Raw genomic sequence first — 25,335 nt, forward strand, 5'->3', positions numbered from 1 at the left:
TGACGGACTTTGAGCGAGGGCGTATAGTGGGCATGCGGGAGGCCGGGTGGACGTACCGCCGAATTGCTCAACACGTGGGGCGTGAGGTCTCCACAGTACATCGATGTTGTCGCCAGTGGTCGGCGGAAGGTGCACGTGCCCGTCGACCTGGGACCGGACCGCAGCGACGCACGGATGCACGCCAAGACCGTAGGATCCTACGCAGTGCCGTAGGGGACCGCACCGCCACTTCCCAGCAAATTAGGGACACTGTTGCTCCTGGGGTATCGGCGAGGACCATTCGCAACCGTCTCCATGAAGCTGGGCTACGGTCCCGCACACCGTTAGGCCGTCTTCCGCTCACGCCCCAACATCGTGCAGCCCGCCTCCAGTGGTGTCGCGACAGGCGTGAATGGAGGGACGAATGGAGACGTGTCGTCTTCAGCGATGAGAGTCGCTTCTGCCTTGGTTCCAATGATGGTCGTATGCGTGTTTGGCGCCGTGCAGGTGAGCGCCACAATCAGGACTGCATACGACCGAGGCACACAGGGCCAACACCCGGCATCATGGTGTGGGGAGCGATCTCCTACACTGGCCGTACACCACTGGTGATCGTCGAGGGGACACTGAATAGTGCACGGTACATCCAAACCGTCATCGAACCCATCGTTCTACCATTCCTAGACCGGCAAGGGAACTTGCTGTTCCAACAGGACAATGCACGTCCGCATGTATCCCGTGCCACCCAACGTGCTCTAGAAGGTGTAAGTCAACTACCCTGGCCAGCAGGATCTCCGGATCTGTCTCCCATTGAGCATGTTTGGGACTGGATGAAGCGTCGTCTCACGCGGTCTGCACGTCCAGCACGAACGCTGGTCCAATTGAGGCACCAGGTGGAAATGGCATGGCAAGCCGTTCCACAGGACTACATCCAGCATCTCTACGATCGTCTCCATGGGAGAATAGCAGCCTGCATTGCTGCGAAAGGTGGATATACACTGTACTAGTGCCGACATTGTGCATGCTCTGTTGCCTGTGTCTATGTGCCTGTGGTTCTGTCAGTGTGATCATGTGATGTATCTGACCCCAGGAATGTGTCAATAAAGTTTCCCCTTCCTGGGACAATGAATTCACGGTGTTCTTATTTCAATTTCCAGGAGTGTATCTTCCACCAACACGGAAGGCATGAGTTCGGCTCTTGTCACTAGTTTTCACGGTCCACGTGTCAAAGCTGTACAAGAACACAGGAAACACCATTGTTGCCACCAAACTCATCTTCATTGTTTTGGATATTGACCAGTTCTGCCACGTCTTTGTCAATGTATGTTACCAAAGATTTAATCAGTTACATAAGAACATCACTATCACCATAGAACATGAAGATAATGAGAGTATTAACTTTTTGGGCGTAACAGTTAAAACAGAAGGAGAGACCCACCGTTTCAGCATTTTCTGGAAACCCACTTCATCTTACTGCATACTCCACAACATTTCTTGCCGTCCACGGTCCCATAAAGACGTATACTTCCACTCAAGGACTGACAGGTTAATCAAATACGCTTTAAACGAGATGAAAATTAATATTGAAATACATACACTGGAGCCGGTAGTATCTCACAATGGCTGTGACCCAAAACTAGTTATTATATTATATATAAAAAACGGAACGAATGGTGTAAGAATGGGAACCACATCACATTAGAAAAGAGCAAGCAAATAGAAAAAGAAAAGCTTATAGCATTACCATACTGAGGTCACATTTCCGAGAAAATAAGCCATTTTTTTCGAAAAACTAGACAGCAAATTGGCTTCAGGACAGAGAACAATGTAAGATCATGTCTTATACAGTACACACTATAGACAGGAGCCAAATTTGTAACATGTCAGGTGTATATAAAATAATATGTAGTGAATGTATTAATGTTGTGCAAACAGGGAGAAACTTTGAAACGAGATTTAGAGAACACACTAATCTAAATGATACGAATATCTCAGGGTTCAGTGCTCATTAAAGAGAATACAAGCATTCTGTTAACTACATTAACAGAAACTTACCATTCTCCATAAAGCAGGAAAAGGCAGAGTATTTAGTATTCGAGAAGAAATTGAAATACACACCCATATGACAAAACAATGAGACAACATACTTACTGAACAACCAGTTATGGAATAAGATGTGTATACAAAATTTAAACAGTGTTTTAAATGAATAATTTTGATTTGGAATCTACATCCTTGATGTATAATTGTTTAATTGGACGTGATATGTTGGATTACTTTGAAGGGTAAGGTATATATTCTACCTCCATATGCCAATATATGTCTGAATGTGCTCCACTACAGAACTCCTAACATTTTACGATTCCGTTACAGAACGGTCAGAGAATGACTTTCTACTCGTTGTCTCTCTTGAGGTATCGTGTAAATTATGATACTGAACTCTGAATTATTGAGAGCAGGTAAATACTCGCGTATTGTGATAACGAAATCGGCTTAGTTCTTGCGAGTCTTTGATGATTATTTAGTTTGGGATTCCGCTACCATTCTCTCAACGAAACTTTACTGCATTTGATAAAGTTATTTTCTGTCTGTATTTTAATTAGATATCGTAGGACCTCTTTCTGTTTATTTCAGATGTATTTTCTTGAATAAACAATATTCAACATAATCATCTGTCATTTACATCAAATACAGACGTTAGAATGGGACCCTTTTTAAAAATTATTCATTGATATTTTATTTTATATTTATGCTTATTTATTAATTCGCAGTTGAAGCCAATACATAGACTATTTGACTGTAGGATCACAGCTATAGACTATAATTTACAGAGAGTTAGGTACTGGACGTGAAAGCAGACGTATGTGGCTCGACCCTTCAATATTGTCGAGTCATTCTTTTTAATCAGAGCTGTGCATAGCCCAATTACCTAAAGTACGAGCAACATCAGGTAAATTCGCAATTGGTATGCTTGTATGGACTGCTGGTTAGAGAACAACTACTGAGCAGAACACAGTTAGGGGTTTTGTCGTCCGGGATATGAATTTCATCCGTTTAGAATAACAACTGTAGTTTTATCACTTTGCAATATTCTGTGATCCAAGTCCAAAATTCATTACGTGATAGGCAGTTACCCCGGCTCCGAGCATAAGATTCCGCAGTAATTGCATGCGTGAGGATCGTTAGTAGAGGTTGGGTATAGGGAAGTGGGAGCTTCAGGAAAGCAGAAGCTACGAAGAGGCGTACGGAGTTCGTCTGCAGTGGACAGCAGCAGCACTGGAGACCTCGACGACGGTGCGAGGAACAGCAGCACCGGCCACGGCTGCGTAGACAACCAGCGGTGACTTTGAGTTCATCAGCTCAATTAGAATTAATTTAATGCCTTCAGCTGCTGACGGGCGTTGATATATATCTACGGGGACAGGTGAAAACGTGTGCCCCGACCGGGATTCGAACCCGGGGTCTCCTGCTTACATGGCAGACGCATTTTCCATCTGAGTCACCGAGGGCATAGAGGATAGTGCGACTGCAGGGACTATCTCGCGCACACCTCCCGCGAGACCCACATTCTCACCTTGTATGTCCACACATTACATTCGTAGTGTCCCACCCCAACACACTCATTACTTGTGGAAGACATTCTTACCAAGACGGCAAGAGTTCGGGTAATATGTGTGCATCCGCACAGAAGGAGAAGATCATGGCCGGTATTGCCAGAACTATATCCTTATATGGATATAGTGTCTGTTCTTTCGGACATATCCGAAGAATATAAGTATATACTAGTATATAAATATATTGAGTTCATCAGCGTCGGTAGCAGCATCAGCGTCGGTATCGGCATCTGCAGTGTCTGCAGCAGGGGTGTCCGACCAGTGGCCGTGGGCCGCTTTCGGCCCAAAGCAAGTATCAAATCGGCCCAAGAAGTGAGCATCTGTCATACGATCGGTAAAAAAACTCCGTAAAATTCCGTTTATGTAAAGTTGTGATAAATTGAATATTTTCAGTATGAAATTCCCGCCACACCCATTGGCCCATAGCGGTTTTTTTCTGTTATTGTCAGTGTTAAATGTTAAGTACACTATGTGCGGCCCAAAGATACTCGTCTTCTTCCTTTCTCACAATGAGGCCCAGGTAAGCAATAAGGTGGACTCCCCTGACCTAAATTTTCGGCAGCTGAAGTACATCAGAGGCAGCTAGCATGACCGGTAAATTAATTACATGCACCGATAGTGTTCATATGTGAGGATCTGCAGCGTCATCGTAAGTGATGAAGCTGCCAAAGATTAAGCAGTCACCCACTCTGTGTACGTTGCAGCGCTGAAAAAAAAAAGACTAATGTTGCCTTTACAAAAGGTAAGAGTTAGAGGAGATGCTTAGGGTATGGGTATTGATGTTAAAATGAAGTCAGTTTGATCTTCCAACAACACGTTTTCAGTGTGATATTCTTAATTGTATCCAAACTGGCAGTAGAAGCAGTCCTTGGGATAGACTTCCTGAACAAGTGTGAGGCTAATCTCAATTTGAGGAATGGGTTTGCAACATTAATAATCGATGTGGAAGAGGAAAAAATGGCTCTGAGCACTATGCGACTTAACTGCTGAGGTCATCAGTCGCCTAGAACTTAGAACTAATTAAACCTAACTAACCTAAGGTCATCACACACATCCATGCCCGAGGCAGGATTCAAACCAGCGACCGTAGCGGTCACACTGTTCCAGACTGAAGCGCCTAGAACCGCACGACCACACCGGCCGGCTGGAAGAGGAAACTTTAGCCTTTCATGAGTGAGTGGCTGGCCTAGGTCCAGTGACTGAGTCCCTCAAGTTTGCTGTACATTCAGGAAAGTATTATGGCAAGGATTACCAAGAGATTAACGAGATGAGAATGAATACAGAGGAGGTATATGATCAGCAGATTGAACTTACAGAGTCAGAAGAAGCATGTATGGAATAAGAAAGATACCATACGGGAATAGGCGAGTATTTTCCTGTTGATCAGCAGCTATACACAACTTTACTTACAAATTTCAGGATGAACCGCAAAGACACTTTTTTTCGTGACTACTTGTAAACCGATACAAGGTATCGAGGGAAATCGAGTCTATGTTAGAGCAAGGTGTTATCGAATTGGGAGTAAGTTTTTATAACAACCCTGTAATGTGTGTGCTGAAGGTAGATGGGTCTGTGAGGCTTCATCTTGATTCTAGGCGTACCAACACGATTATTGATACAGGGGTAGTCAGGCCGGAAAAGCTAGCTTAATTTGCTACAGAAATTTAACGGTATTAAAGTGCTTAGGTTATTAGATATGTAGGTGAGCTACTGGCAGGCAGAGCTGGAGCCGTCATGTAGAAAGTACTCTTAGTTCGTTGTCTGCCTGTGTGCTGTGCACTTAACTTGAGTCAGCTAGTGTTCATATATCAGCTCGCACTTTCCATTTTGTGACACAAGAGCTTCTTTTCAGTTTCTTTTTTACTGAATATAGATAAGGCCTGCGGCTGTTGTGTACAGATGCAAGGGAATTGACCACTGTTTCGCGTGTTAGAGTAAACGTCGACAAGTGCGAAGCCGTTCTGTTCACTAGAAGACCGAAGCTACTGCGCAAACATCAGCACTACAACCCAATATCACTACATGCACACCCAATACGTTTCCGCGAGAAGGTCAAATACCTCGGTGTCTGGCTGGACCGGAAACTACTCTGTAGGGCCACATTCAACACGTGACCAACAAAGCAAACGCGAGGCTCAAACAACTCTACCCTATGCTTAACAGGCGTAGCACACTGCATCCTTTCTCTGGGTAACTACGACCACAACCATAGATGGAAGCATAACAGACCAAAGACGCTATTGGGTAGGAACTAAACATCTATGGTCCATAGCACGCTAACACCACAGTACTGGCGAGCCCCTGCAACACAGCTTATACTGGTAACCCCAGATGCTCGACTCGCCGAAAACCAGGCAACCGCAGGGAAACCATACTGTACACAGCATGCAAACCTGCCACACACACACCATACACTGTCTGTGAGCCGATCTATGACCTTGAACTGTTGCAGGGACGCAGCAACTGCAGCAAGCCCCGCAACGAGCTCCAGCAACGACAAAGGTAACGATGCACGATACGTCGCACTAACATAACCACACCTTGCATGCACTGTCGCAGATAGAAAGCCGCTACTGCCCTTACTACCCGTCCTACTGTCGCAGAGGCTTTTTTCCCTTGGCGCTTGCCTTGGCACTTTTTTTCCTCTGCCCTTACAACCGCTACCCTTCGATCGCTTTCGTCCACTTTCTATCTCCTGATGGACCATGTTAATGAGTAATCTTACCCAGACGCATGGGTAACATCACAGCCCGCATCCTGTGACTCCTGATTCAAAAGCTAACATGTTATACGGAGGTGACAGTAGAACTTTTGGTTTGGTCACCACGTTGGTGTCGGCGTGGAGGGGCCCCATCCTTTTGTCTGTTAACAGCTGGAAGCTGTATTGACCACGGTTGACAGGTTTCAGGCTCCTGCTATGCGCTGTGGTGGCGTTAGGGCACCTGAGGAGAACGCTTTGGCACCTTTGGAGCCTGTAGTGTTTGTCTGGGAACCCTGATGCCAATGCCATTACTGTCGACAGTAATCTGACGATGATTGGCGAACAGTCGAAGGGGCGGCAATCTCTGGGCAGAAGATGAAAGTAGGAACCAGCTGCACAGCTATCCCCTTACGTCTTAAAACCAGGTTCGAGTTACTGCCTGCTGATGAAAGTACATCTGATCCAGCACGGGATGCCTCGTCTACTGGGAATGAGGCCGATTTTCCTGAGAGATCCCGACAAGCGCAGAGGATGGGGTTGCTTCTCATTGGGAGCTTCAGTGTTATGTAGGGAAGGAAGCCATTGTTCACACTGTTTGCTTGTCGGGGGTCTTATCCGAGGTGTGGTGGAGGCTTTGTCACCAGCCATTCAGTGCACTGGGTGCACCTGGCTGCAAATCATGGCTCATGTAGGCACGAAGGACGCTTGTCGCCAGGGTTCAGAGGCCATCCTCGGTTCTTAGAGGCAGATGGCTGATTTGGTGAAGTCAGCCTCGCCCACGGGGTGGAAGCAGAGCTATGGTTTTGCATCATCGTTTCCAGAACCGACAGCGGTCCTCTGGTTTGGAGCACAGAGGAAAGTGTAAACCAGAGACTCAGACTATTTCGCGAGGGTATCGGATACAAGTTTCTCTACGTCCGCTACCGGGTGGAAAGTTCTAGGGTACCCCTTAATAGATTGCTGTGCACTACACGCAGAAAGCGGCCTGTAGAGTAGTGGAATGCGGGTACCGTGCTCAATTGGTTTTTTAGATTATAGAAATCCCTTCAAAGGCCCAATAAGTTTCCTTCCGAATCCAGACAGCGTGGGATTCGTCGTAACATATAGGAGAAATAAAATGTTAGTAACCTGATGAGCCAAAACATTATGAGCACCTTCTTAATAGCTGATTTGTTCGTCTTTGCAACGAAATACATTACTGATTCTGCGTGTCAAGTATACGACAGTCTGTTGGTAGGTTTTTTGGGGTATATGGCATTAGATGTCTACGCGAAGGTCATGTAATTCGCGTAAATAACGGGCATCTAATTTGCGTACACGGTGATGGCGCCCAATAGCCACCCACATGGGCTCCATAGGATTTACATCAGGCGAAGGAGTCACTGAGACATTAACGTGAGTTCACTATAATGTCCCTCAAACCACTGTAACACGGCTCTGACTCCGACAGCACGGACAAATATAATGCTGAAATATGACATCGCAGTTGGGGAAGACATCAAGCATGAAGGGATACAGGTGGTTCGCAGCTATTAGCATGTCTTCGATTACTATCACATGTCCCATGCAGGTGCAGGAAAATGTCTTCTATAGCATAATATTGCTCCCACCAGCCTGCGTCCGTGGCGCGCTGCACGTTTCGAGCTGCCGTTCACCTCGATGATGGCGTTTATCGAGACTACCATCGACCTAGTGTAGCAAAAATATGATTCTTTCGAAGAGACGACACATCTACATTGATCTACTGAGGAATCCCTATGGTCCCGTGCCCACTGCAATCGTAATTGACGATGTCGTTGGGTCGACATGTGAACACGTAGGGGTGGCCTGTTGCAGAGCTCGATGTTCAACAATGTACGATGAGCTGTGTGCTCCGAAACTCCTGTACGTGCACCAGCATTCGTGTAAAGAATGGCAGCTAACTCTAAATATAGATCAATGTAAATTAATGCACGTGAATAGGAAAAAGAATCCCGTAATGTTGGAATACTCCATTAGTAGTGTAATGCTTGACACAGTCACGTCGATTAAATATTTGGGCGTAACATTGCAGAGTGATATGAAGTGGGACAAGCATGTAATGGCAGTTGTGGGGAAGGCGGATAGTCTTCTTCGATTCGTTGGTAGAATTTTGGGAAGATGTGGTTCATCTGTAAAGGAGACCGCTTATAAAACACTAATACGACCTATTATTGAGTACTGCTCGAGCGTTTGGGATCCCTATCATGTCGGATTGAGGGAGGGCATAGAAGCAATCCAGAGGCGGGCTACTAGATTTGTTACTGGTAGGTTTGATCATCACGCGAGTGTTACGAAAATGCTTCAGGAACTTGGGTGGGAGTCTCTGGAGGAAAGGAGGCGTTCTTTTCGTGAATCGCTACTGAGGAAATTTAGTGAACCGGCATTTGAGGCTGACTGCAGTACAATTTTACTGTCGCCAACTTACATTTCGCGGAAAGGCCACAAAGATAAGATAAGAGAGATTAGGGCTCGTACAGAGGCATATAGGCAGTCATTTTTCCCTCGTTCTGTTTGGGAATGGAACAGAAACAGAGAAAGAAGATGCTAGTTGTGGTACGAGGTACCCTCCGCCACGCACCGTATTGTAGATTGCGGAGTATGTATGTAGATGTAGATGTAGCATTGTGCTTTTTCGACGGAGATGCCACACATCACCACTTATCTTACTTTACAGGGAAGACAAGTCTCCGAACCCTACGTTCTGCGAACCATTTAGCGCCTAGTGGTGGTTTTAGTGTCCTTCTACCTCTTTCCGTAGATGCTCCTCACGGTAGTACGTCAACATTCGAATATCTTCACCGTTTTCGAGATACTCATTCAGAGTCTCTGCGTAATAATAATATGCCCATTGTCAAAGTCGCTTATCTCAATTTATTTGCCGGCCGTTGTGGCCGAGTGGTTCTAGGCGCTACACTCTGGAACTGCACGAGCGCTTCGGTCGCAGGTTCTAATCCTGCCTCGGGCATGGATGTGTGTGATGTCCTTAGGTTAGTTAGGTTTAAGTAGTTCTACGTTCTAGGGAACTGATGACCTTAGAAGTTAATTCCCATAGTGCTCAGAGCCATTTGAACCATTTTTTTTCAATTTATTTCCCCATTTGCAGTCCATATCTTCGCTAGGGTTATCCTCTGTCCGTGTCTATTCTGCTTACATACTTTAGTTACCGCGTCACGCGCCTCAACGCCACCAGACACTGGGCAGTGGTCATAATGTTTTGAATTATCAGTGTATAGTATCAGTTAAGTGCATAATTATCTGTGGAAATATTCCGGAATTAATCTCGCTTATAAACGGTAACAATATCCACAGAAACCAGAGGTTAATAGCAATGAAATTCGAAATTCCGGTTTTAATGTTCAACACATATGTTGAACGCTTGTGACGGAGGGGTGTTCCTGGCAATAAAAAATACAATAATATCTAGTCATATTAGTGCAGACTCAGAATGCGAAATAATTTGGTTGAAGATAAGTGTTAAGGGTGGGTCAAACATAGCCATCGGATGCTTTTATAGATCTTCTGCCTCTGCAACAGTAGCGGCGGAACAGTTGACGGGCGACTTGGAGAATATTTCGCGTGAATTTACCGGCTATAGATTGGGTGACTAAAATGATTAGGGCAGGCAGAGGTGACAGAGACTCATGTGAAATTTTTCTAAGTGCCCTTATTCGAAAATTACCTTGATCAGTTAATTAGAGAAGCGAGTCGTGAAGATAACGTCTTAGATCTACTGGTTAAAAAAGAGACCAGATCTTTTCGACTCAGTTAGCGCAAAGCAGGTTTTCAGTGACCAATGGCCAATACAACATCATGGATGAGGGCTGTACACAGGAATACAAAGAAAGGCAGGAAATCTTTCTATTTAAGAGCGACAAATGACAAATTTCAGATTACCTGACGGATCATCATGACAAGTTCATCTCCAGAACTGACTGTGTTGAGGATCAGTGGACAAAGTTCAAGAGCATCGTTCTACACGCTTAAGCCAAGTATGTCCTGAGCAAAATTGTGAGACATGGAAAAGATCCACTGCGATTCGACAGCCGTGTTAGGAAGCTGTTGCGAAAGAAGGGAGCCTCATTGCAAATTTAAACATAGCCAAAGCCTCACAGATAAATTAAAATCAGACGACTTCAGAATTAGTGTAAGGAAGACTGTGTGAAGCGTTCAACAAACACGAAAGAAAACCTGTAGCTGCCAGCTTGACAGAAAATCCTAAGAAGTTCAGGTCTTATGTTACATCAGTAAATGGATCAAACCATTAGTCCGGACAGTCAGTGACCATAATGGTACTGAAACAAAAGAATGATACAGGAAAGGCCGAAATACTAAATATCTTTTCCAAAGATGTTTCACAGAGAAAGATCAGACCGAAGTTTCTCCTACAAATCGTCGCACGAACAACAAAATGACACTTGTCGAAATACATGTCCAAAGGACAGTAAAGCAACTGAAGTCGCGCAACAGACGAAAGGCCACGTAGTAGATACAGGCACCTAGGTACATACCATGTTCCTTGACTTCCGAAAAGCGTTCCATACAGTTCCTCATGGCTGCCTTACGAACAAAATAAGAGCGTGTGGAATGTCACACCAAATGTATGACTGGAATGAAGAGTTTCTAGCAAGCGGAACACAGCACGTCATTCTGAACGAAGAGAAGTCGTCAGACGTTAAAGTAACTTCGAACGTGTCCAATGGCTGTATTATAGGACCATCACTTTTGACAATATATACAAATGACGCAGCTGAAAACGTCGAAAGTTCCACGAGGCTTTTCGTAGATGATGCTGTTGTACACATAGAAGTCGCGACGCTAGAAAATTGTAGTGAAATGCAGACTGTCCTACAGAGGATCGGGGCTTGGTATAGGGAGTGGAAATTGACGCACAACATAAGAAAATGTAACATATTCCGAATATATAGACGTAAAGACCCTTAACTGTATGATTACAAAACTGCAGAACAGCCACTGCAAGCAGTTATTTACTCAAATATCTATGAATATGCTTATGGAGTGATTTGAAGTGGAACATCTACATAAAATTAATTACGAGTGAGGCAGATATCTGACTGAGATTCCCTGTAAGAATCCTGAATAGAGGAAATAGAGAGGATCCAAAGACGAGCAACATTTTTGATTACAGGTTTACTTAGTAAGCGTGAAAGCGTCGCGAAGATGATTAGCCAACTCCATTGACAGACACGGCCAGAGAGGAATTCTGCTTGACGTTATGATCTACTGTTCAAGTTCTGAGAACGTACATTCCTAGAAGAGTCAACCAAAATATTGATTCGTGCTACGAATATTTCTCAAAAAGTCCATGAAAAAATTAGAGACACTAGATCCAACGCGGAAATCGTTATTCCAATGAACCGTAGGTAACTGGAACGGGATAAGGGGGAAGTGATACTGGTACGTTCCAGCACACACTGTAAGGTGGCTTGCGGAGTACAGATATAGACGTAGATAAAGCACACTGAATTGCAGTGGAATGTAAGGTATTATTGCTGTGTACGATTTCGTGCACGACGGTGAGGGGAGGTGAGCTACAGAGTGACACGGCAACGTCGTCTTAGGAAAGCTGGAGAGGAGCAGAAATGATTAGCGGACAAGGTAACTTGTAGTTCCCCAAGCATACGACGATTCATTATAAATAACGCGGCAAGAAACGGAGTCTACATATCGCAATGTGAACAAGGACGAGGCTCTCTGAATGTGAACGCATGAACGATGGTGTCGAAGTCGCGACTGGTGGGCGTCTGCATAGTGTCAAGTAGCGAAGAGGCTCCAAGTACGAGTGGGCTGAGTGGCTGCCGCCGACTGTCCTACATTGCAGCTGCAGAGAGCGCTCATAGTCCACAGCCACTGGAGGCGTGGTTCAGCGGGTGCGCACCATTGGGTCCGCCAGATCCCACACGACCGTCATCAACGTCTGACGGAACCTTGCTGTTCTGTTGCCGACTTTGACACCGGTATGGTGGTAACCGCTATGTGATACCACATCTATGTGTTTAAAAATTTGCCTTTTGGACTCAATGTTTCGTGTGCAATATTCACTTGAGCTCTGAGTAGCCGGAAAACAGATACAGACAGTATACTTTTGTATCCCACCTGGAAGGCGGCGCGTGGGTCTGCTCCTGGAAACTGAAAGGTTGGCCGAATCAAGTAGGAGCAGGTGAGGTAAAACACGTCGGTACTGCACGTAAGTAAAAGTGGTTTACTGGAGCCTGAATAAATACAGAGGCATACATAACTTTGTACAGATGAACAGAGTCTCAAGCTAAATCGAAGTGTCCTCTTGATGAAATGGGCAGAATCTGGAGCGGAGCTCGAGCAGCTCTCCCACTCCGGCTAGAGTGCACTGTCGTCGGTGTCTCATAGTGCCAACTTATGAAACTATGCCGTGGCATCATTGCTATCGATACCACATATACGGTACCCGAGACGAAGAGACGTTTACATGCATAATGAGAATTGTAAATTTTTATAAACGATTCATTAAGGTGGAAGGCCTAACTAAACCCCAGTTTTGGAGCCTGACAAGGAAGAAGGCGGTCGGGAACTGGGATGACAAAATGCAGAAACAATCTGAGGCATTAAAAGAGGCAGTGGTGTACACACCACTACTAGAACATCCAGATGTTAGTAAATAGTTCTTCAAGTCCTTGGGCGGTTCACGGAGTTGTCTGGGTGTAACTCTGCTTCAGAAGTTTGAAGATAATGTAGAGGTGGCGGTCAAGCCAATAGCATTTGCAAGTCGTATCCTCAATAAAGCTTTACTACACTACACTGTCACTGAACATGAAGGTTTGGGGATAGTATGAGGATTCTCTGAAGTTAGGTTCTATCTCTTTGAACGAGAGACCAAAATTTATACCGATTAAAGAGCGTTACAGTTCCTGATGTTCGCTAAACTGGTCTATATTCGATCGACGAGATGGACATTGTAACTTCAAGAATTCAGTATCAAAATCATTTGCATACTGGGTGTAATGGTGTAAAGTCAATCACTGGCACGCCAGTCGGGAGCGATAGAGAAGAGACGGCTGTGAGAAGACGTCAGCCAATCGCAAGCTGACCGACCCCTCTCCAGGACGACAACGCTACAGCACCGGCCCCTGAGTGAAGAGGACGTAAGCGCCTCGCCCGATTGGTCGCGGCCAGTTGAACTGCAGCTCCTAGACTAGGCGCTAGTATAGCAGCGACTTAGAATTGTTTATACTGAAGAACATTGCCTATTTTGCATGCCGCCCTTTGGTTGCCACACTTCTGTGTAATAGTCAAAGTTAAGTATTGTAATCTACTCCTTTTGTAATAAAGCTCATTAACACGATTTGTTTGAATATTGTCTAGCGATCAGAGAAAGCAAGTTTCCTAGACGACCCATATTTGACGAGTAGGCTGGATTTAACACTGGGCCAACAAAATGTTCTTGCAGATGCGCTTTCCAGTGGTACAGTTGGGCTCATGTGCGGTAACGATACAAATTTAAATGAAAGAAACATACAACTTAACGTATATGAGTGGTGTTGCATTTGAACATTTTATTGGAACAGCTGTTGCAAACATCGTCAGAGAGAAAGATAAAGATTCAATCCTGAGTATGATGGATGAGAAGTTGCAAAGCGAGGAGGAAGTGAGATTAAGGACGTTCTATATAATAATAGGGAGTATGTTTTCCTATAGGTAACACCTAGAGAAGCCCAGTTGGGTACTGCGTATCTCAGAAGAAGTAATTAGTGAGTTGATCTACCATTATCATCCGAGCTATGGACATTCTAGGGCTAGAAACTGCTACCTGAAGCTAGCCGAATCTGTGTGTTTCAACAGCAGGGAGCGGTATGTGCGAAGTTTGTCAGAAAACCTTCACCGTCACATATAAGGTGTCTTTATACCAAATTGTTCCACCTCATTTGAAAGAATTCGTCGCTAATGACTTGTCTGGATCCATGCTCACAACGATGAAAGGCACAATATGTGTTTTTAGTTGTAGAATTAATGTCAAAGTACGTTACTTTTGTTCTACTTTGCAAAGAAATCCCGAGAACAGCATTAGCCACTTTTGTGAAACAGTTCCGCAGAGACGTAGGTCGTGTAGAGAAGGTTATTACTGACAATTGACTGAAATAAAGGTCGAAACCCTCGTAAAACGTATTGAGAAAGAGTTGAAATAAAACTGTTTGTATTTAGAAATTTCACCCCGCCTCTAACCTCTCTGAACGTATGATGAAGTAACTGGGTAAGTTATATCGTATTTAGTGCAGCTGACATCGTCATAGTTGTTTTTCCTTTTACAAAATCTTCAAAATGTGATCAGAGCCACAGGGAGCTATCGGTGTGTGTCTGATAGCAATTTTTGAGGCGTGACCACCTCGGAAAAGCGTGAGAGAATTAGTAGACTTTCCACCTGGTGGTACACAACGGGATTCAATGACAGTTAGTTTGGCAATAAGACAAATTAAGAAAGAAGCGCTGAGCGGGCAAAGGAGACAGAGGGATCGAGTACGTCATCTGTTATTGGAGGAAGGTGATAACATTCCGATCAAGGGGCATCGGGTATCAAACAGGTATCGATTTTTGTCTGGTAATTTCTTCAGTGCGTATGTAGGTCCATTCTGTGTACGAAGAGTGCTACATGCGAATGCAATAGAAGTTGAAATGCTTAGAGGTAAGATCTTACGCGGATTGCATAAATTCTTGAATGTGGAACCTTTCAGAGAGTGAAGAATTGCAGAGCAGGACGAGACTATTGTTTGAGCTCGGTGTTTTTCGAAGAACGAAATGTGCAACTCCGGTAGAATTGTGTTGGTTTCAGCCTCAAGGGACAGAGATGTATGTATTGGCTGGATTTTAAGAAATGGCTGTACGAGTAACGCGTAGTGGTCCACTTGAGAAAATTTGACAAACGGTTTAAAGAGTAGTTGGTTGAAGGGTATGATGATTTAGTTGCTTCAAGGGAGCGCAGGGAGTTTTTGGAATGTGTGTTTTTTCTTTTTTTTTTATAGCCGTTACAGCTGTCCCCATTGAAGAATTATGCTCATGGAGGTCGTTTCTGTTGGTCCGAGGAGGGGCTGGAATAGGCTCAAGGAAGCCCTGACAATAGAGAGGTGAGTGTGACTCAGTTCGAGGGAACACCGAGAATAGACGACGCTTGAGGGTGTTTTGTTTCAGAGATAGTACACTGTATCACAGCCGCTGCTGCTCTGAGATGTTGAGCCTTTCTATTTTGTGTAATCTGAAACGATGTGTTACGATTGATAACGTGTGTTTCTGTTACCAACAGGCATCCAAGTCAGATGGTATCTGTGAGATGTTGAGTATGAACAAATACTACAGAGATACAAGTGAGATGTGGGACCCTCTAATCAACAACGAAGGATGTATGAATTGCGAACTCCAGTACTCTCTCGTAACAACGCTGTTGCATAGAAGATGTACGCAAAATGTTAGTGAAGGTATTAAAAGATTAAGGTGGAGTATTGATCGTGTTGCGGCAAGAAAGGTTGATCAGTAAGTTGACAGGGAAGTTGATATAAATGTACTGATGCTGTGTGTTTTGTTTTATTGTTGTGTTGTCCTGTGATCGCGTGTAATCCTGCGTGGATACACGCATATGAGTCAGTTGATACAGTTTGTCCATGATTATCAACTATTTGTTCATGTTGTTTAACAGCCTTCACACGGCACATGTGGTCATGAATTACTACTTTCTAATGTGCGAACTGCTCGTAACTGATGTGACTTATTCTTGCATGTTACTATGGAGCAAAAGTAAAAGATAATTTGTAAAGTTCGAGCCAATCGAACCAAGGAATAATTAATTTAGTTGAAAGAGAAAATATTTTGTCAAGGAAAGCAGTAGTTTTAACATAAGCAGTTTATTAACAAGCGGTATTCAAAAATGGTCAAATGGCTCTGAGCACTATGGGACTTAACATCTGAGGTCATCAGTCCCCTACAACTTAGAACGACTTAAGCCTAACTAACCTAAGGACATCACACACATCCATGCCCGAGGTAGGATTCGAACCTGCGACCGTAGCGGTCGCGCGGTTCCGGACTGAAGCGCCTAGAACCGCTCGGCCACACCGGCAGGCAACAAGCGGTATTGGGTAATCCCTTTAATAGTCATTGAGTAGTTAGCACTCATTACGTACTGCAGTGATCCAAAAATGTTTCCCTTTCCTTTTTCTATGCTGTGAATCGTCATTTCCAAATATGTATGTTAATAAGTCCGCATTTGTGCACAATCAATAAAAACAAAATAAAACGTGCATACATGCTGCACCTGTCATTGTAGGACTTGTGTAGCTTATAAGTGACTGAAAAATGGATCTGCTATTGTGAATGTTTAGAGTTTGGAGGATTATGTCCGAGTGTGGTGCTTTTAGGTTATTCTATTATTTTTGTTGCACAGTATGTGATTATGGGAACCTCCATTTTGTTGAGTAACCAAAGGGAGCCTTTGCAGGTAATACGCTTGGTATCATCATTATTAGTGTTCTGCCAAAAGGCAGGTTTTCACATGGTAGTTCTCCAGGCTGTCCGGTTTTCTGCCATCCTCTTCAGGTCCGATTAATTTCTTCTTCCCTTTATGTCGTCTATCATCCTGTATCTCCTTCTTCTTCTCAGTCTTCTCCCACAAACCAGTCCTTCCAAAGCATCTGCTAGCAAGCACTCACTTCTCAATGAATGTCCCAACCAGTTCTTTTTCCTTTCTCTTACAACCTTCAGCAGACATCTTCTCTCACCAACCCCTTCCAATACTCTTTCATTACTCACTCTTTCCATCCAGCTTTTCCTATACATTCTCTTCCACATCCACATTTCAAATGCTTCTGACCTTTTTTCATCCTCTCGTTTCAGCGTCCATGTTTCTGCCCCATATAGTACCGCACTCCACACAAAAAATTTGCCAAGTCTTTTCCTTAGACTTTTATCTAATTTGCCACATAACAGTTTCTTCTTTCTGTTGAATGCCTCCTTCGCTATGACAATTCGAGTTTTCACCTCCTGATGACCTCTCTTCTTGAGTTATTGTGCTTCCACTATATTTAAATGCACTTATTTTTCTAATGGTTGCTTGTCCTATTTTAATATTGGACAGTGTGCGTCTTGAACTGATGACCATACTCTTTGTTTTTGACTGCTACGGTCGCAGGTTCGAATCCTGCCTCGGGCATGGGTGTGTGTGATGTCCTTAGGTTAGTTAAGTTTAAGTAGTTCTAAGTTCTAGGGGACTTATGACCTAAGATGTTGAGTCCCATAATGCTCAGAGCCATTTGAACCATCTTTGTTTTTGCTGTGTTTATTTGCATCGCATATTCCACAGAAGCTTCATTCAGATCTTTCAGCATGTTATTCACTATCCGCTCACTTTCTGCCACTAATACCATGTCATCAGCAAATCTTATACATGAAACTTCCTGGCAGATTAAAACTGTGTGCCGGACCGAGACTCGAACTCGGAACCTTTGCCTTTCACGGGCAAGTGCTCTACCAACTGAGCCACCCAAACACGACTCACGCCCCGTCCTCACAGCTTTACTACTGCCAGTACCTCGTTGTTCTCATCATCAAATGGTTCAAATGGCTCTGAGCACTATGGGACTTAACATCTATGGTCATCAGTCCCCTAGAACTTAGAACTACTTAAACTTGACTAACCTAAGGACATCACACACATCCATGCCCGAGGCAGGATTCGAACCTGCGACCGTATGTGGTGCTCTTCCATTATATACTGTATGTACTCGTCCATACTCGCATGTGTACTTGTAACTGCAAAATATGCAAACTGGCCGATAAACCAAGTGTAGCTATTGTGCTTTGTTGTAGGAAAGAAATGCCAGTTTGGTTGAAGTACATCTTTAAGTGTTATAGCAGAGTCTGTAGTTCTAGTAATTATTGCGAGCTTTTTCTAGTCCAGTTCCATATGTGGTATTGGTCTCGGCAGATGAGAATGTGTGCCAAGATATCTACAGTATGGCAATGATCGCAGTACGGACTCTGCTTCATTTTGATATTGTGCAGCTTTTCACCTATGGGGACCTTCTCGTTTACAATGTCATACCATGTGGACACTACTTTGGAGTGGAGGATAGGATTGTTAATGTTTTTCCAGACGTTACTCCAGTTGACCGCTGGATATTTCGCTTCCATTGGGTTTTGCCTATGGTGTCTCGTGAGGTGGTAATAGGTCCTTCTGGTGTTAAGCAGCTGTGAAGTATCTTGAATATAGCTCATTTCCAGGTAGTAAGTCCGGACGTGATCGAGTTGAGCGCTGATGCGACCAACATCGACTGGGGTCTTTTTGCTCGTTGGGGCTAACCTGTTGAATAACGTTTTCGTAATTGTTGGATGGGGTGTCTGCAGTATTTTGCGGATTCGGTCCATATATATGGCAGTCCTTGATGTCTTTGACGCCCAAACCACCAGCGGCGCGGGTTATCACTATGGTTGGCATGGTGACTTTAAATATGTTTCCGCTCCGTATGAACCAATACGCTGCAACTAAAAGCTTTTGCGCTGTATCCTTGGCTACTGGTAACACTGCTGCGATGCGACATATTTTGCTTAGCGCATAGCTGTTAATGAAGAGAGCTCTCTGTATCCGATTGAGCGTTCTGGTTTTGTGTTCACGGAAAGTAGCCCTGAATATACACTACTGGCCATTAAAATTGCTACTCCACGAAGATGACGTCCTACAGACGCGAAATTTAACCGACAGGAAGAAGATGCTGTGATATGCAAATGATTAGCTTTTCAGAGCATTCACACAAGGTTGGCGCCGGTGGCGACACCTACAACGTGCTGACATGAGGAAAGTTTAGTATATTTTAAAGAAGAAAGCTAATGAGCGTTACATGTAGATGATTATTAATGGTGAAGCATGGCTAACTTATATATGACGTTCTTTTAACAGTTTGGAAACACTATCATTGAAATGGTTTTCTTATAATTATATTCTCTATTCTGATTACTGTGGCTTCACCGGTTCCCGTGAGATCCCCGAAGTTACGAGCTGTCAGGCGTGGCCGGCACTTGGATGGGTGACCATCCAGCCGCTGTGCGTTGTTGCCATTTTCGGGGTGCACTCAGCCTCGTGACGCCAATTGAGGAGCCACTCGACCGAATAGTAGCGGCTTTGGTCAAGAATACCATCATAAAGACCGGGAGAGGGGTGTGCTGACCCCACGCCCCTCCTATCCGCATCCTCCGCTGAGGATGACACGGCGGTCGGATGCTCCCGGTAGGCCACTCGTGGCCTGAAGACGAAGTGCAAAATTCTGATTACTCTTGGCATTCTCAAAGAGAATTCACTTCTTTACACTACATAGCTCAAATGGTACTATGGTACCAGATCTAGTATAGTTTGAGTAGTTATAGCCAGTTGCTTATTATAGCACACAAATGTAACAGAACTGGCAAGCACACTTCATTGGCGCTTTATTTATAATTTGAAATTTAAATCTGGCTCAGTAGTCAGCATGAGGTCTCAGAAACTCACATCTACTTGTTTACCTAGTGCCATTCCAGAATCAAACAATGTCTTCATCAAATGTTATGTTTCATTTCTACATTGGTCAACAATTTCGGTTTTCAGACCGAAAACTTTTTCGACCACTATCATTACTACTAAAGGTTCTACTGTTTCTTGTATCTTTATGATTTCTGAATCGATCTTACATTGATATCATTGCTTTTCCGTTGCATATTGACCACATTCGTATTTATGGTACTTATTTCAAGTTTCATGTCCTTGATTGCAGAACTCGGAATGCCTACTTCTTCGTCTACCTTTTGATCTGTTTTCTGATCTTTACACCCCGCGTTTTCATTTTATTATTGAAGCTGATAATAACATTTGGCTGTGTTTTTAGTTGATTATTCAGACCACTCGCGCCACTATAAATGCTAACAAGTTGATTATTTACATAACTAATCTGTGCTTTACTCTTATGTTTAATTTGTGTAGACAATAGTTTGAACAGGTCGGTCATGCTTAATGGTCTTTCACCATCTCGCTCCATCGCGTTCTCGTGTTCTCATTCTACGTCGTGTGTTTCTATTGTTTCTTTTTCTATTTGCGGCGAACTGAACATATCAACCAATTCATTTACTCAATCATTACCTTCCCCGCAAGCATCCTTACTTATTCCGTGGGTTGGATCCTGTTTCATTTGTGATGAGCTCCTCATCTGAATTTGATCATTTATATTTAAATGGTAATCCACGAAAGCCAACTGCCGCCCGGTGGCACTACCTGTGTATTCAATTCCGTAACTACCGTCGGGTTCTATGATGCTTCTCAGTACGAGCTGTACTCTGGTTCTACTCGCTTTGGTATACCAGTGTTCTTGTATCCATTGTAATACAGAATATGAGTTAAACTTTATAAAATACCATAATATTCATTATTATTTTCTTTACTGAATTTACTGCAACTTGGTGCCGCTGAACGTTCCATGTTCACAATACGTTAGTTTCGCGCTTAGTACAAATGGTGCAGTCTGTAATTTAGTGTGTAACACGGTACAGAAAGTCCTGTCACGCGGCGAAAAGTGTACCACTACCGGTTCTCACTATATTAGCAATATACTGATAAAGTGGCTTCTGTGAAAGAATTTTCGTTTTTGACCGTGACTGTATGTAATGGAAAGGTATCGGATTGTTTTTCGTATCTCGAAAGAATTCTGTTGGAGGGAAGCAGCAGCAAAACAAACGGGAATCAAACCAAGGTTATAATAGTAAACTACTTTTAAGTAAAAGGAAACGGTCGCTAGCCTAATTAGACAATTTTGTACCAAGTACTACCACTGCTAGTAAAGAAAGTTAACTATTGGGACTGACTTAACATAATACTGAAATTCTGTTTTGCTGATAAGATACAAGACAGTAGCGCAGTTTATAAGTAATATACCAGTGATTTGACATGAACTACACAGGAAGATTATTAACACGTTTAGACAACGACTGGGTCTCAGTAACACTTACTATCTGTATATGAAAGGAAAAAGCTGATAATTATATTGGCTAGTCTGATTATTAGTTGTATTCCCAAGGAGCATTCACATCTTTATACTATGTAGCTCAAGTGGGACATGTGGTACCTCGATCTCGTATAGTTTGAATAGTTATAGCCAGTTTCTTATTATAGCACACAAATGTTACAGAATTGGCAAGAACATTGTAGCTGTTATATGAAATTCAAATACGGCTCAACAATTAGCATGTGGATCCAAAAACTAATAAATCAGTAGACTCATATCTAGACTGAAAATAATTATTAATTATAGTGATATAAATGGCCATAAATAATGAATAAAGCATTTACATAGATGTTACATCGAAGAGCACGTTTATACGAGTATATTGTCACATTAAGCAAAAGCAGCCAAAGATATTGGTGTTACAACCTCTTTGTAACGAAGAGTCCTGAGCAAATAGGGAGCATCATGACGGATACAGGGATTAGTGACCACAAGGTCGTTGTAACAAAACGGAATAGCGTAACACCCACACCCACCAAAAACAAACGCAAAATGTAGCTATTTAAGAAAGCTGATAAAAATCCACTGAACGCCTTCCTAAGGAACAGTTTCCACTAATTACAATCTGGCTATGTAGGCGTAAACCATATGTGGCTTCAATTCAAAGGAAGAGTATCGACGGCAATTGAAAGATACATGTTAAATGAATTAATAAGAGATGGTACTGATCCCTCGCGATACGAAAAACAGGTCCGAACACTGTCGCAGAAGCAACGAAAAAAGAACGCCAAATTTAAAAGAACGTAAAATCCCCAAGATTGGCGAAGTCTTACGCAAGCTCGTAATTTAGCGCGAGCTTCAGTGTTATATGCTTTTAACAGCTTTCACAACGAAACTCTGTCTTGAAATCTGGCATAAAACCCAAGGGATTCTGGTTGTATGTGGAGTAAACCAGCGGCAAGACGCAATCAGTACTTCCACTGCGTGAAATAGTGATGTTACTGATGACGAGTGTCACCAAAAAAGTTTCCGAAATTCCTTCCATAGAAACGAAGTAAGTATTTCAGAATTCGATTCAAGTACAACTGCCATCATGAGCAACTTAGAAGCATGACTTATTCTCTGCGTAGCGATGTAGCTTAAATCACTTAATAAAGGCAAGACCTCTTATCCAGACTGTTGAAAGGTCTCTGTTGGATTCCTTTCATGTTAATTTCTAAAATCTGTTGTCATTTACGGCATAAATTTCTCTTCTAAATTTACTGTGGCGTTTCTGACTATCTGGGAGGAGACTGAGTAGTGGAACGTGCTACTTTTACACATAAACAAGAACGATCTGTCACACTACTACACTTCAAAACACAGTTTATATGTAATTCATGTCACACAGTCTCCTACAGAACCTACATCCGCTTTCTTTTATATACTGTATATGATAAGATACTGTCATCCCCCTTCCCTTCTGTGTGAGAGGATGAATGAGCAAATGTATTTCTAGTTGCATGCTTGAGGGTAGCAGACAAGCCTGTCTGCTAGAGAACAGTAGGACCAACGTCGGAACAGGTAGCTACGCTTTCTAAAAGCAAAGAGGTTTCTATCCTTAGTATGGTCCTGTCCGTCCGTTGTCATGTTGGTATAGGAAGCTGCCCCTCTGGTCACTTCCGTTTGTATTTGGGAAGCACGCTCGGTAGGAGCGCAGGTCAGTCGGTCCGTGGCGAGCGTCTGAAGTGGTAAGATCTCCGGCTAAGCGCGTGTCTGCTAAGTCCGTAGGACAATGGATTTCTTAAGTTCAGCCTAACTGATAATTTAATCACCTTTATTTCAGGTTTAGCTCTAAAATATCTAATGTTATCTTAAATTGCAGCGCAGTGTAATTCTCGTGTGAAGTTCAGATTATTTTCCGGTTGTTGCTTTGTCACTACTTTGTGAGTAAAGTGGAACCACGTGTTGATCAGTAACTCTAACTAGCATCATCAATCTTCAGTGCGAATGTGCGTGAGATTATAACGTCTCGTCTTGACAATATTTTTCAGTATAGCAACTTTTCTTTATGTTCAACCCACGTGGGGTGTACATTGTGAGATCAGTACCACGTGCTTATACAATTGTTTGAACCATCAGGTTAATAGTAAGACGATAGTAACCAGTTCGAGGTTTTTCTTTTGTAAATTGCTTTTCGATCTAGTTTATTTTAATTATCAAAATTATTGTGGAGTTACACTCTTTGTGTAAACCAAGTTGACCACGTGAAGCATGTGGTGTAATCATCAAAGTAGCCCTCAGCTATTCTTTTCGGGAAGATTTCACAGAGAGTTAATATGAATTTAGTATACCAGTGTGTGGTAATTAAATGACGGACAGGATTGCGCTACGAACGTAACTTCTTTGGGGAAAATTGAATCGGTTGGTTGTGGCTAATTTCCTCTTGCATAAGTTTCATCGTTCTTCGTGTGTTATTTTATGAATGCAGTGTTGTATGCATTCTCCCAATCTTGGCTCCATATTTGATGTGTTCCGTAAGATTACAAACTCAAATTTTCACAGTCCTAAATAAGGCACCAGCTTAGTTATGACTCACGTTTAATAAGCTGAAATTTTAATGATCAGTGCTAAAATAAATTTCGAAATATAAACTGATTTATTTCTTTTGGTTGGTAGAGGTAGCACCTTTGCTTGGGGTTGACTCAGTACTGGTCCTCACCACCCCAGAGATGAGCTGAGGACCTTTGCCTCTGAGGAAGCTACGTCCAACAAGACCGTCCGTGCGTGGTGAAGAGCCACATCCTACACGAGGTGACCCTGTTAACGCAGAACACGGCGGATCTATAGGAGAAAACCTTGAAAAAAAATCTCACATTCCAAATCCTCAATGCGTCTGTACTCGAGTCGAGCGGCAGCGAGGTCAGCGTCTGTCCATCTAGTAGGTGCGGCTGTATTATATGCTCCAGGAACTGACAATCCCTGGTTCTAAACACCCAGTGGAAACACTGGACCAAAACTTACAAGCTATCATGATTCGTGAGAGTAATGACAGAATTACCCCAGGTGGTAACCAATCCACTCGTCGACAGACGACAACTGGGTTTTCGGATTCTGGGGAACCCGGGCCATCACGATCAGAGTTCTCAAGCAAACTTCGTCCCAAGGTTCCCATGTAAATTGGTACCTTTAACATTCAGACCCTAATTCAACCTGGAAAATTACACAACTTAGTAACAGAGCTAGACCAACAAAAAATTAAGATCTTAGCGTTACAAGAAACTAGATTCACGGATGAAAATACAATAGACTATGGAAACTATCGCATCTTCAAGAGCAAGACTGACAAACGAATTGCCAATGGTACGCCACTCCTGGGCATGGCATTTGCGGTGCACAGAAGTATATTAGGCTCAATTAGAGAGGTCTCTTCCATAAACAATCGCCTCATGACCATGCGTATCCAGTGCGCCAACAAGAAATACACATTGATAAATGTCCATGCACCCACAAACATAGACAACAAAAAACGCCAACTACAAACTGAAAAATTCTGGACTAAACTTGAAGATGTCATGGCCAAAATTCCCCGGGATGATATCAAAATCTTAATGGGAGATTTCAATGCACAAATTGGCAGAGAGAAAGAACACCAAAAAACTCTGTAGGAAAATATCCAGCACACAGATTCACCAACAGAAACGGACTGAGATTTATTGAACTATGCCAACAAAATAATCTAAAAATAATGTCTACATCTTTGAGAAAAAAACCTAGAAAACAAAAGACCTGGAGGTCCCCCATACAAGAGATCGGCGAATATCAGATTGACCACATTGCCATCTCCTATTTCGTACAGAAAGAGATCCATGATGTCCAAGTCCGCAGAGGGGCGAACATTGACTCAGACCACTACTTAACACGCATTAAAGTGAAATTCACCCCAAAAAAATTCTATCCGAAGAAAACACACATGATGAAATTTGACACACGAACAATCAAAGAAACCAATCTGAAGGAGGAGTGGGAAAAGGAACCAGCTGAC

This window comes from Schistocerca cancellata, chromosome 4, assembly GCF_023864275.1.
Source record: "Schistocerca cancellata isolate TAMUIC-IGC-003103 chromosome 4, iqSchCanc2.1, whole genome shotgun sequence".
Taxonomy (NCBI): Eukaryota; Metazoa; Arthropoda; class Insecta; order Orthoptera; family Acrididae; genus Schistocerca; species Schistocerca cancellata.